Source organism: Dasypus novemcinctus, chromosome 12 (assembly GCF_030445035.2).
Source record: "Dasypus novemcinctus isolate mDasNov1 chromosome 12, mDasNov1.1.hap2, whole genome shotgun sequence".
NCBI classification, from domain to species: Eukaryota; Metazoa; Chordata; class Mammalia; order Cingulata; family Dasypodidae; genus Dasypus; species Dasypus novemcinctus.
Window position 1 is genome coordinate 33430271 of NC_080684.1, and position 11142 is coordinate 33441412.

At 45.0% G+C, this 11142-nt stretch overlaps 1 long non-coding RNA gene across 1 annotated transcript; it reads right to left on the reverse strand.

Moving 5' to 3' along the window:
• Positions 1 to 8330: 8330 nt before the first annotated feature.
• On the reverse strand, positions 8331 to 11142 carry LOC131280585 (uncharacterized). The gene is made up of 3 exons (XR_009188231.2): positions 10934 to 11142; positions 10277 to 10416; positions 8331 to 10190 (listed from the first exon to the last, which is right to left on the reverse strand). It is a non-coding gene; the product is annotated as an uncharacterized lncRNA (long non-coding RNA).

Here is an 11142-nt window from a genome sequence, read left to right on the forward strand (position 1 = left end):
GCACCTTTTGCCAAATAAGGACTGGAATTTGGTGCTGAATTGGTATTGATTTAGCTCTTTCTTGTGCATACTTTTTACTGACTATAGGACTGGCTTAAGCTGGTTTCCTTTGTTCCTGTTTAACCCGGGAGTGGGAGATTGAGGCAGTAGGCTGCCAGGTTACATTAATTAATATTTTCTTCCTTTATGTGAAAACTAAACTAATCTCCATTTCTTACAATTGCCTCTCTTTCTTTTAAATGCTTTTAGTTTTCACATTTCCATTCTTCAAATGTTCTAAGAGCTATCTCACACTCTTCATCATAGGGATCTCCTTCTTCATGGAGTACAGATTGTTTTGCCTATACTGTATGGGCATTTGTTTGGTTAGGGCGGTTTCAATGAGTCTTTGAACCAGCCCTTGGGCACATGGAATGATTCAACACATGACTGTGGTAAGCGCCCCAGCTGAGATAATGAGGGAAGTTAAGATGGACAGTGCAACCCCTTTCCATTTTCCAAATGGATTTTTAAGTCATCCTGTGAGTGAACTGCTAATGCCAGAATTCTCTGCTAATTCCTCAGATAGGGCTGTTAGGCCTTGTAAAGCTTTAGTGATAGTTCCATCAGGGGCAGAATTATTATTGGGAATGAATGTATAGCAACTACCTCCAATCATAACACAGATACCCCCTTTCTCAGCTAGCATCATATCTAAGGCCATTCTATTTTTCCATGCCATTTTGCTAGTAGCATCTAATTGTTTTCCAATTTCTTTAACTGTATTCCTGGTGTAATTAATAAATGTCTGTTGATTATAATAAATGTAATTAATCTAATCTACATTTATATTGATGGTGACCCACCAGAACAAGAATGACTCAAACTCAGTTGCTACCTGATTTCTAGCCTTAAATTCATCTGGGACTCCTCAGGGAACTCCTATATTGTCTAGAGAGATCTGCTCATCAAAGGAACCAAGTAGGCTTCTCCTCTCTCTCCCTCTCTGGGATGTTATTTTTGTTTTTTTTTTCCAAATGCCAGGGTGAATGGGAGAGCCAACTGGACCAGGGCAAGGTTTAGCCCCACCTCTCAGGCAGTACTGGTCGGAGAACACCCTTTCCACAGTACCACCACAGGTCTGCTTGAGGTATGACCAAACTGGAGAAATTGTCAGTACTATCACTGCTCACATTCCACACTTGTGTACACGAGGCCATGGTTCCAAAGCCCCGGAATCCGTCCCCCTGTCTAGAGAGATAAGCAGAGTGATTCCCTGGGCCTAGAGGGGAGGTGGGTATGGTCTTGATGTTTTTTACTGGTGGGAAGAGAGAGGACAACGTACTACCATTTTCACCTGGAACAGCATTCTGGAAGAAGAATATCATGCACTTAAACTCCCTTTCATGCTTTTCCATACCTAGCAGAAAGGGTACCCTATGAGCTGTGGGTTGGCCGGTTGCACAAGCGTAACAGTTGCTTTTGTTCAGACTCTGGACTGTATATTTGATCCATTTTACCCAGGCATTTGTGTCCTCATATCCTGTTTCTATTTCTATGGTTTGCTTTAAATCTTCTGCCTAAAGTATCCTGACTGCTTTGGGATCATTTTGAATTTGGGAACACGCTTTTGGTTGGTTTTCTGTGGTATTTCTGAAGGGTTAGCTGGAGAGGGCATTGTCAATGTCATATTTACAGGGGGAGGAAGGACTTGGATTTAGAACATCCCCAGAAGATCTTTACCTGTAACGTCTGCTCTCATTCCATATACTCTGTTGACTACTTGGTCCCTAGTGCTGCTCCCAGTTTCTAATTTGTCTGCCTTCTTAATAGTTATTACTACTGGATTGCACTGAAGACTTTTGCAGTAAGATAAAAGGTTATCTTACCCTTTAATGACCTTGAACTTGGTGAGATCCATCCCATCCCTTATACTGGGTAGTCCACCATACATCATCCTAGGAGGGACAAGATGGGGCTTGACTGTAACCATTCCCCACTGGCTCTGGGTATAGGTATTTTCCCCACTTAGCTATCGCTGGTGCTCTAAATTCCCATACTCTGTTACTTAGCAGGTGTCAAACTGCACTGTTTGGGACTCCAGACCTTCAGTATCGTTTATAACTAATTTGATGGGGCTAGCCACTTCTCGGGTTTGAAACATAATGGCTAGTAAGATTATTTTCACCTGTAACTTAAGGTCTGAATTTCTTCTTTGGTATTCTGATAGGACTAGGGCCATTGTTGACTAGGATGATACACATCTCAACATCCCTCCCCCCCTCCCAATTATTGTCTTTTCAGTGTGATCTTTACGGGATTTGGGGCTGAAATTATTTTCCAAAACTCGGACGAACTTGTTGGATACGTATTGTCCGGTTCAGGTACTGGTCCTTTTACTCAAGTGTAGTGAGTCCAGCCTTTTTCTGCTGTTTGGACTGCTGTTTCAGTTGTCAGCAAGACTTGATAAGGTCCTTCCCAGGTCGGTTGGATTTGGGTTCTTTCCACAACTTGGCTAGGACCCAGCTGCCAGGTCGGTGTTAGTGGACTGCAAATTCAAGAGGCAGAATCTGAGCCAGCAAACCCCAATGTCTGAAGGATGACAAAGTAGAAGACAACGCCAGTGTATAATTTTGAAGAAAGAGATCCTTCGACTCAAAGGAGGGGAGTTCTCTAGACTTCCCAGGGAAGGGCAAACCAAAACGCATTTCATAAGGAGAAATTCCCAATTCCTCCTAGGGACAATTTGGAGTCTTAACAGAGCTTTAGGTAAACATTTAACCCATGGTAATTTGGTTCCTAAGACCAACTTAGAGATATTTTTTTTTTTTAAGGTTTGGTTCATTCTTTCCACTTCCCCTGAGGATGGCGGGTGCCAGGGTGTATGGAAATTCCATGTGACACCTAGACCCTGCATAACATTTTGCAACACTCTGGGTGTAAAGTGACTACCATTGTCTCAATCTATATTTTCTACTAACCCATATTGGGGAATGATTTGTTCAAGGATAATTTTTGAAGTCCCTGATGCTGTAGCTGAAGCAAGAGGGTATGCTTCTACCCACCCTGTCAGGTGACCCGCAATAACCAGAACATACTTTAGTTGGCCTACAGGGGGCATTTCAGTAAAATGAACCTGAAAGCTCTGGAATGGTCTGAGGCCAGGCTCCCCACCCCCGCTCCCGCACTTGCTTTCTTAAAACTTTCTTATTAACTCTCTGACAGATTATGTACATTCACTTATTTGTTTGGCTATAGTATAGAGGCCCACACACCCGAAATGCTTGAGGACCTGGTCACACATGGCTGTACTCCCCAATGACTCCCTTGGTGCAAAACTGCTAGTACTTCCCTCATTATTTGCTTACTCAACATCTGCTGGGAGGATCCACTTCCCTTGGCTATCTAAGGTCTCGCCCCCAATTGTTCTAGTTCTTTTGCCTCCTTTTCGGAGACTACAAGGATTCCAGTTTCTTTGGGGATGGAGGGTATCAGGACCATCAGTTCCAGAGGGGAAGAGAGGGGAGCCTCTTTGGCCTTTTCATCAGCCAATCTGTTGCCTTTTGTTTTAAAAGTGTGACATTTCTGATGCCCATTTATACATACCATGGATATTTCTCTTGGTAAGAGCAGACTGGCTAACACTTGTTTTACCAGTTCCACATGGACTAATTCCTTCCCTCTGCTACTGATCAATCCCCTTTCTTCCCACATTTTCCCAAAGATCTGAATCACACCAAAGGCATATTTAGAATCTGTGTGGACTGTACTATTTTTTTCCTCTAACAATTTAAGGGCTTGATTTAATGCATACAGCTCACAAGTTTGAGCTGACCAATCACTGGGCAGTCGGCCAGCTTCTTTCACCTCACAAGTTAGCCCATTAACAACAGCATAGCCATTATGCCTTTTTCCTTCCAGGACCCTAGAAGACCCATCTATGAACAAATTTTCCCTCAAATGTAAGGGAAGGTCCCCTAGATCAGGACAGACTTGAGTTTGGTATTCAATTAAATCTAAATGATTGTTCAGAAGTTTCTACCTGATTGGACCCTTTCCAAAGGAAAGAGGCTGGGTTTAGAATATGATCAGCTGTCAGTGTTATATTGTCTTTTTCCATTAGAATCACCTCATATTTCAGAATTTGGGAATCTATTAACCACCTTCCTGCTTTTTGAGACAAAACAGTCCTGACCTGCTGAGGGGTGCTAAGAACTAAGGCCCCACCAAAGGTCAGTTTTCTGCTTTCTTTTACTAAGAGAGCAGTTGCTGCCATGGCCTGAACACACCCTGGCCATCCCCTGGAGACAGGGTCCAGGATTTTGGAAAGGAAGGCCATGCATGGGCTTCCTTTGGCCTCCCCAGATCTGGGCTAGGACTCCCAAGGCTGTCCCCTTATCTACTGTCACAAACAGATGGAAAGGTTTCTCGAGGGAGGGGAGGGCTAGAACAGGGGCTTGCACCAAGGCCTGTTTGAGCCCCTCTAAGGTCTTTACTTCCCCTCCTTCCACTATAATTTGTCAGGTTCCTCCTCCAACAGTTTTTGGTATAGCCTTTTGATTTGGGATGCATAAGAATCTATTCATAATCTACAATATCCCACCAATCCCCAAAATCTTCTTAGTCCTCTTTTTATCTGGGGAAGAGGTAATTCAGTAATGGCCTGAATTCTTTCTGGATTTACCTTCTTCCTTCTCTCACTAATGAGATGACCCAGGTATTTGACTTCCTTTTCTACAAATTGTAGCTTACTTTTTGACACTCTTAGCCTTTGCTCTCCCAGGAAATTTCAATAAGCTCTTTGTAGTTGGGGCCACTATTTGCCTTTCTTCACCTGATATTGGCATATTATCTGCATTTTGTAAAAAAGGAAATTTCAAATGGGACTGCAAATTTCTCCAATACTTTTTCCAGCTCCTGCCCAAGGAGTCTGGGGGATCCTGTGAAGCCTTGGGGTAAAACTGTCCACCTATATTACTGTTTTCTTCCTGTAGAGGGATCCTCCCACTCAAAGGCAAACAAGTCTCTACTCTCTGGATCAAGGGGACAGGCCCAAAAGGCATCCTTTAGATCTATTACACTAAACCATTTATGATGGCAGGGGATCTTACTAAGGAGAGTGTGCGGGTTTGGGACTACTGGATGTTGACCCTGAACAATTTGATTAATGGCCCTTAGATCCTGTACCATCCTCCAACTATCATCTGATTTCTGAATGGGCAGGATAGGAGAATTGAAGGGGGCATGCACGGCTCCAAGAGTCTATCCTAAAGGAGGCCTCCGATGATGGGTTGAAGTCCCTGCCTCCCCTTAAGGGGAATGGGATATTGTCTTTGACAAATTTTCCCTTCCTTTTTCAATTTGATTTTAATAGAGGGTACCTGCAAACTCCCTCTATTCCCCTCTATCACCCACACTTCTTCTCTGATATCTTTTTCATCTTCTTTAGTGAGCATGGCTAAGACTACTATCTTCCCATCCCTTACTTCCAAATCCAGACCCATGAATATTATTAAGTCCTTTCCCAAGAAATGACTACTGGTTTCCGTGATGTACAACAAAGGGCTTACAATTTGATTGTCCTCTCAACAAATATTAGTGAGAGAAAGAATGGGGACTTCAAATCCTTCTCCTTTGACATCTGAGACTATAAGAGTACTGCCAGAGAGTTTGGTCCCTTTGGGAAGACATGTCACAGAAGATTCGGCTGCCCCACTAGCCACTAAAAATGTAATTTCTTCCTGATGTGGGCCTACCCTTAGATTTGCTAAAGACCCCCCAGTGGGCTTTAGAAGGGAGGAGCCTCAGACCCCTCTAATCCTCAAAATTCATGAGGGGGATTACCCGACTCTCTTTCTTTTCTTTAAACTCAGGCATTCCCTTTTGAAAAGACCAGGCTAGCCACAGTGATAGCACCCTGCAGAGCCTTGCATTCTCCTTGCCCCCTTATCTAAATAAGCCCATTTTGCATCTTTATCTTGCCTCTGCCCGTTCCCTCCCTGCCTCCTCTCCAAATCTTTTCTTAACCATTTGATCAGCTGTGCTTATCGTAACCTTTGCTTTCTGTTTCTGCTTTCCCTCCTCTCTCCTTACAAACACTTTCTGGGACTCTCTCAATAACTCTTCCAAGGGCTTATCCATCCATCCTTCTATTTTCTGAATCTTCTCCTAAATATCAGCCAAGACCCCTTCGCATAGCTGACTTTTACCATTCTCTGAGCCACAGGATCATCAGGGTCGATCCCTGAATATTTCCTCACTTGGTCCCTCAATCGTTGCAGGTAAGCAGAGGGAGTCTCTTCCTTCTCCTGGGCTACTTCAAAGGCCTTATTCAAGTTTTGAGATTTGGGCTGGCCACTTTGATCCCCTGTATAATGAGGTCTCTAAGATCTTTCATTTGTGCTCTGTCCCCAGGTCATTATTATCCCAATTAGGGTCTGTGTTTGGGAACTTCTGTTCTGCTGCCATCACCCCCTGTCCAGGCAGATGCTGCCTGTCCCACTCTTTCATAGCTGCTCTCTGCACCATTCCTCTTTCTTCTCCTATAAAGATATTCAGTATGGACATAAGTTTGGGCCAGGTATATAAACTAGGACCTAGGAATTGGTCTACTTGTTCAGCCTGACCCTCTGGATCTTCCATTAGTGATTTCTTTTTCTTTTTTTTACTTTTTATTATTTTTTTTATTTCTCTCTCCTCCCCCCTCCCCCCAGTTGTCTGCTCTCTGTGTCCACTTGCTGTGTGTTCTTCCGTGACCACTTCCATCCTTATCAGTGGAACCGAGAATCTGCGTTTCTTTTTTGCTGCGTCATCTTGTTGTGTCAGCTCTCCATGTATGTGGTGCCATTCCTGGGCAGGCTGCACTTTCGCGTCGGGCGGCTCTCCTTGCGTGTGAGGTGCACTCCTTGTGCATGGGGTTTCCTTGCGCGGGGGCACCCCCTACGTGGCAAGGCACTCCTTGCGTGCATCAGCACTGCACATGGGCCAGCTCCACACAGGTCAAGGAGGCTGGAAGTTTGAACCTTGGACCTCCCGTGTGGTAGGTGGACGCCCTATCCACTGGGCCAAGTCTGCTCCCCTCCATTAGTGATTTCATCTCCTTTTTGAAGTTCCTTACTTCAGTACTCATCAGAGGGGCATTTACATAGCCAATCTCCCCTGGCCCCATTGCTACTTCTTTCAGTGGATACAAAGGCTCAATGGAGTTTTGCTCTTTCACTCTCTTCTCAGGTGCTCTGGGGAATGGAAAATTTTGTCTGTCTTTCTTACACTGTTCCAGTTCCTTCCTCAGCTGTTGGTGGGTTGTAACTGGTGGGGCTGTTGGCCCTGCTTGATTCTCCAGCTCCCCAGGGTTTAGAATGGGTTCTCTTGGGCCCTCCAAGTCTGATGGCCCTTCTCCCAGGAGGGGAGGGGGCACATAAGGAGAGGGAGATTCAATGGGAGTCCTAGGGTTTAGTTTCTGCAGCTTTTCTTTCTGCAGCCTTAGTTTCTACAAGCTTAGTCTCGGGGTCTAGATTTTCAGCTTTCATAGGATGGAGAGTGGCCCCCTTTCCCTTTAACCAGCATATGGCATAGGCGGACTCTTCTTTGGTGAAGGTGTTTTTCTATTAACAACAGTACAAGGTCGGCACAAAGCCAATCCTCCCTGCCCCGTGTTTTGGCCAGAATACGGCAGGAGGTAAAATATTTCCCTTGGTCCAGATACAACAGCAGCATTTAATCATTTTCTTGTTTTTTCACCTGGTCCACTCACTATCATTCCAATGCCATAATATGCTCCCTAATGGACTATCTGGAGGAATATCTCTGGGGGATCCTATAGATACCCCCTTCCCCTTTTTCCTAGTTGACTGGCGCCTCTATTTCCCATTCTGAATCTTGTCTGGGTCTCTTTTTCTTGAATCTTTCACTTCATCCGTTTCCGGCCCTTTCCCTTGCAGGAGAAGGGAATCGCGAATTGGGAGTCCACTCTCACTTTTCACAGTACGTCAGGCGTCTCATGTACACACAATCAACCTCAGACTAATCAGGATTTCTGACCACCAAGGTAATACTTAATAGCCTTTGTTCTTACCTTGATGCATGCATGGAATCATCTGGTCAACAAGAGGCAGATTTTCCCTTCCCTTATTCTCATTCACAATAAGCAGATCTAAGCATCTGTTCCTGGGTATCTTCACTGCCAGAGACGAGGCCCCACCAGTGGAGTCCAAGACCACTTAAACAGCAGGATGCACCTCCTCGTCATCCACACCAGGGGTTTGCTCTCTGAAGCTTCAGAATCCCGGGCGAGCCCCCAAAGTTGTAAGAAAGAAAGATTTTGGAAAAAAATAAGGCTGACCCGATTGTGGAAAAGAAAAGAATTTATTCTCAATTTTGCAAGAAGGGGTGCACAACCAGAAAACATGACTGGAGCCCCAAACAAAGAAAAATGACACAATTTATACCCCTAAGCCTAACATGCAAGCCCTTCCTCTGTTTCTCCATAGATTGGATACTTCAGAGGTTACAGCCTATCCGAGAAGTCTAACTTTCCTGCACAAGTTTTCCAGTTAAAAAAAAAAAAATTTTATTACCTTCCCCTTCCTCCCCCCCAATTGACTGCTCTCTGTGTCCATTCGCTGTATGTTGTTTTGTGACTGCTTCTATCCTTATCAGCAGCACCCATAATCTGTGTTTCTTTTTGTTGCGTCATCTTGTGTCAGCTCTCGGTGTGTGCAGCACCATTCTTGAGCAGGCTGCACTTTCTTTCGTGCTGGGCGGCTCTCCTTACGGGGTGCACTCCTTGCGTGTGGGGCTCCCCTATGCAGGGCACCCCCATGTGGCAGGGCACTCCTTGCACGCATCAGCACTGAGCATAGGCCAGCTCCACACGGGTCAGGGAGGCCCGGGGTTTGAACCGCGGAGGTCCCATGTGGTAGGCAGACACCCTATCCATTGGGCCAAATCCGCTTCCCAGTTTTTGTGTTTTTTTTTAAGACTTATTTTATTTATCTCTCTCCCCTCCCCCATTGTCTGCTCTCTGTGTCCATTCGTTGTGTGTTCTTCTATGTCCACTTGCATTATCCAGCAGCACTGGGAAACTGTGTCTCTTTTTGTCATGTCACCTTTCTGTGTCAGCTCTCCATGTGGGTGGCGCCACTCCTGGGCTGGCTGTGCTTTCTTCACTTGGGGTGACTCTCCTTGCAGGGCACACTCCTTGCACGTGGGGCACCCCTACATGGGGGCATCCCTGCATGGCACAGCACTCCTTGCATGCGGCAGCACTGCACGTGGGCCAGCTCACTACATGGGTCAGGAGGCCCTGGGGATTGAACCCTGGACCCTCCATATGGTAGATGGATGCTCTATCAGTTGAGCCACATCCGCTTCCCAAGTTTTCCAGTTTTTGATTAACTGCTTCCCCCTTCACACCAACCATTTTAACTTTTACTTGCTCCCTTTATCAAATAAGGACTGGAATTTAGTGCTGAATTGGTATTGACTTAGCTCTTTCTTGTGCATCCTTTTTACTGGCTATAGGACTGGCTTAAGCTGGTTTCCTTTGTTCCTGTTTAACCGGGGAGTGGGAGATTGAGGCAGTAGGCTGCCAGGTTACATTAATTAATATTTTCTTCCTTTATGTGAAAAACTAAACTAATCTCCGTTTCTTACAGTTCCACCCTCATCAAGCATCTGGGTATGGAGTTCCAGACCTCACCCTCTAAAAATCCTGGGGTGATAGCTACATGTCACCCAGTCTCTGGAGTAGAGTCTCAATCCCCTTAGTGCAGTGAGGTGGAAGCAACATTCTCCTTATCCCTTGGCATACAGGCCCAACCCTCTGAGAGCAACATGTTGTTGACCTGGCCTTCCCTAATCCATGGGAGACAGGCCCACCCCTCTCAGACCTGTGCGGTGTTGACCTCACTCTCCCTAACCCTTGCGGAATGTGCTCCACCCTCCTGTAGCCTGAGGCGACAAAACTTTCCCTGAACATTGGGCTGGAACATCCACCCTCTTCAACTCCTGGGGCAACCTCACCCTCTCTCTATATACATGGGTGGGGCTCCTCTCTTGGCCTAAGGAGATGTCTTAATTCCAGACTTCACCGTCCATGGTTTTCTTCTTAAAGCTGTTTTCTCTTCCATATCTCCCTTCCATGTCCCTTTTAGTCCAGGCTGATAGTGGTTTTGTTCATACAGCTCTCACAGAAAGATCTTTCGTTTAGCCTATAGGAAACAAGGGTCCAAGCCATCAGCTATTAAGACTTTCCACAAGTATTTCCTAGATAACTCCATTTTCAATCTTGACTTACAAGTTCCTTGTTTAGTTAATTCCTCCAATGGGGTACTTTTGTCTGGGGGCTTGATTTCCAGAGGCCTGGCATTTCTGGAATCAGTTTCTGCTTTCTGTGTGCCCAGCAATTCAGTTATCAGCTTATCTGTTTACTCTAAGCTGCAAGGAGAAACAAGGCTGCATTTTCCACATTTAGTTTGGAAATATCCTTGGCTTAATGTCCAAGCTCACAGTTTTCAAATTCTGCCTTTCATACAACATTAGGAGTCAATCTTTCTAAGTTCCCTGCAACCTTAAAACACAGATCACTCTTTCTCTGGTTTCCAATAATAGTTTCATCATTTCCTTCTAAGTCCTCATCAAAAGTCTTTAATCACTCATATTTCTACCAACAATCTTTTCAAAGCAATCTAGGCCTTTCTATCAAACATTTCACGATCCTTCCAAAAAATATCCCTTAGCCATTCATAAAACCATTTCAGCATTTTTGGTAATTGCAAAAGCATCACCCCACTTCTCAGTACCAAATTCTGTATTAGTTAGCCAAAAACAGTGCTGATGTAAAGTACCAGAAATCTGTTGGCTTTTATAAAGGGTATTTCTTTGGGGGTAGAAGCTTATAGTTATAAGGCCCTAAAGTGTCCAACACAAGTTACCATAAGCAGTATTTCCTCACCCAAGTCTATTGCCATGTGTTGAGAAGCAAGACGGCGGAGACATCTGCCAGGGTTCAGGCTTCCTCTTCCCTCTTAAGGCTCCATGGGTCCAGCTTCTTCAGATCTCAGCTGTAGGCTGGCATATACTCATCTCTTTTCTGGAGCCACAGAATCAAAGTCCTTTCCTCTTCCATGTCTGTGGAGCTCTCTCTTCAGGTGTGTATCTTTT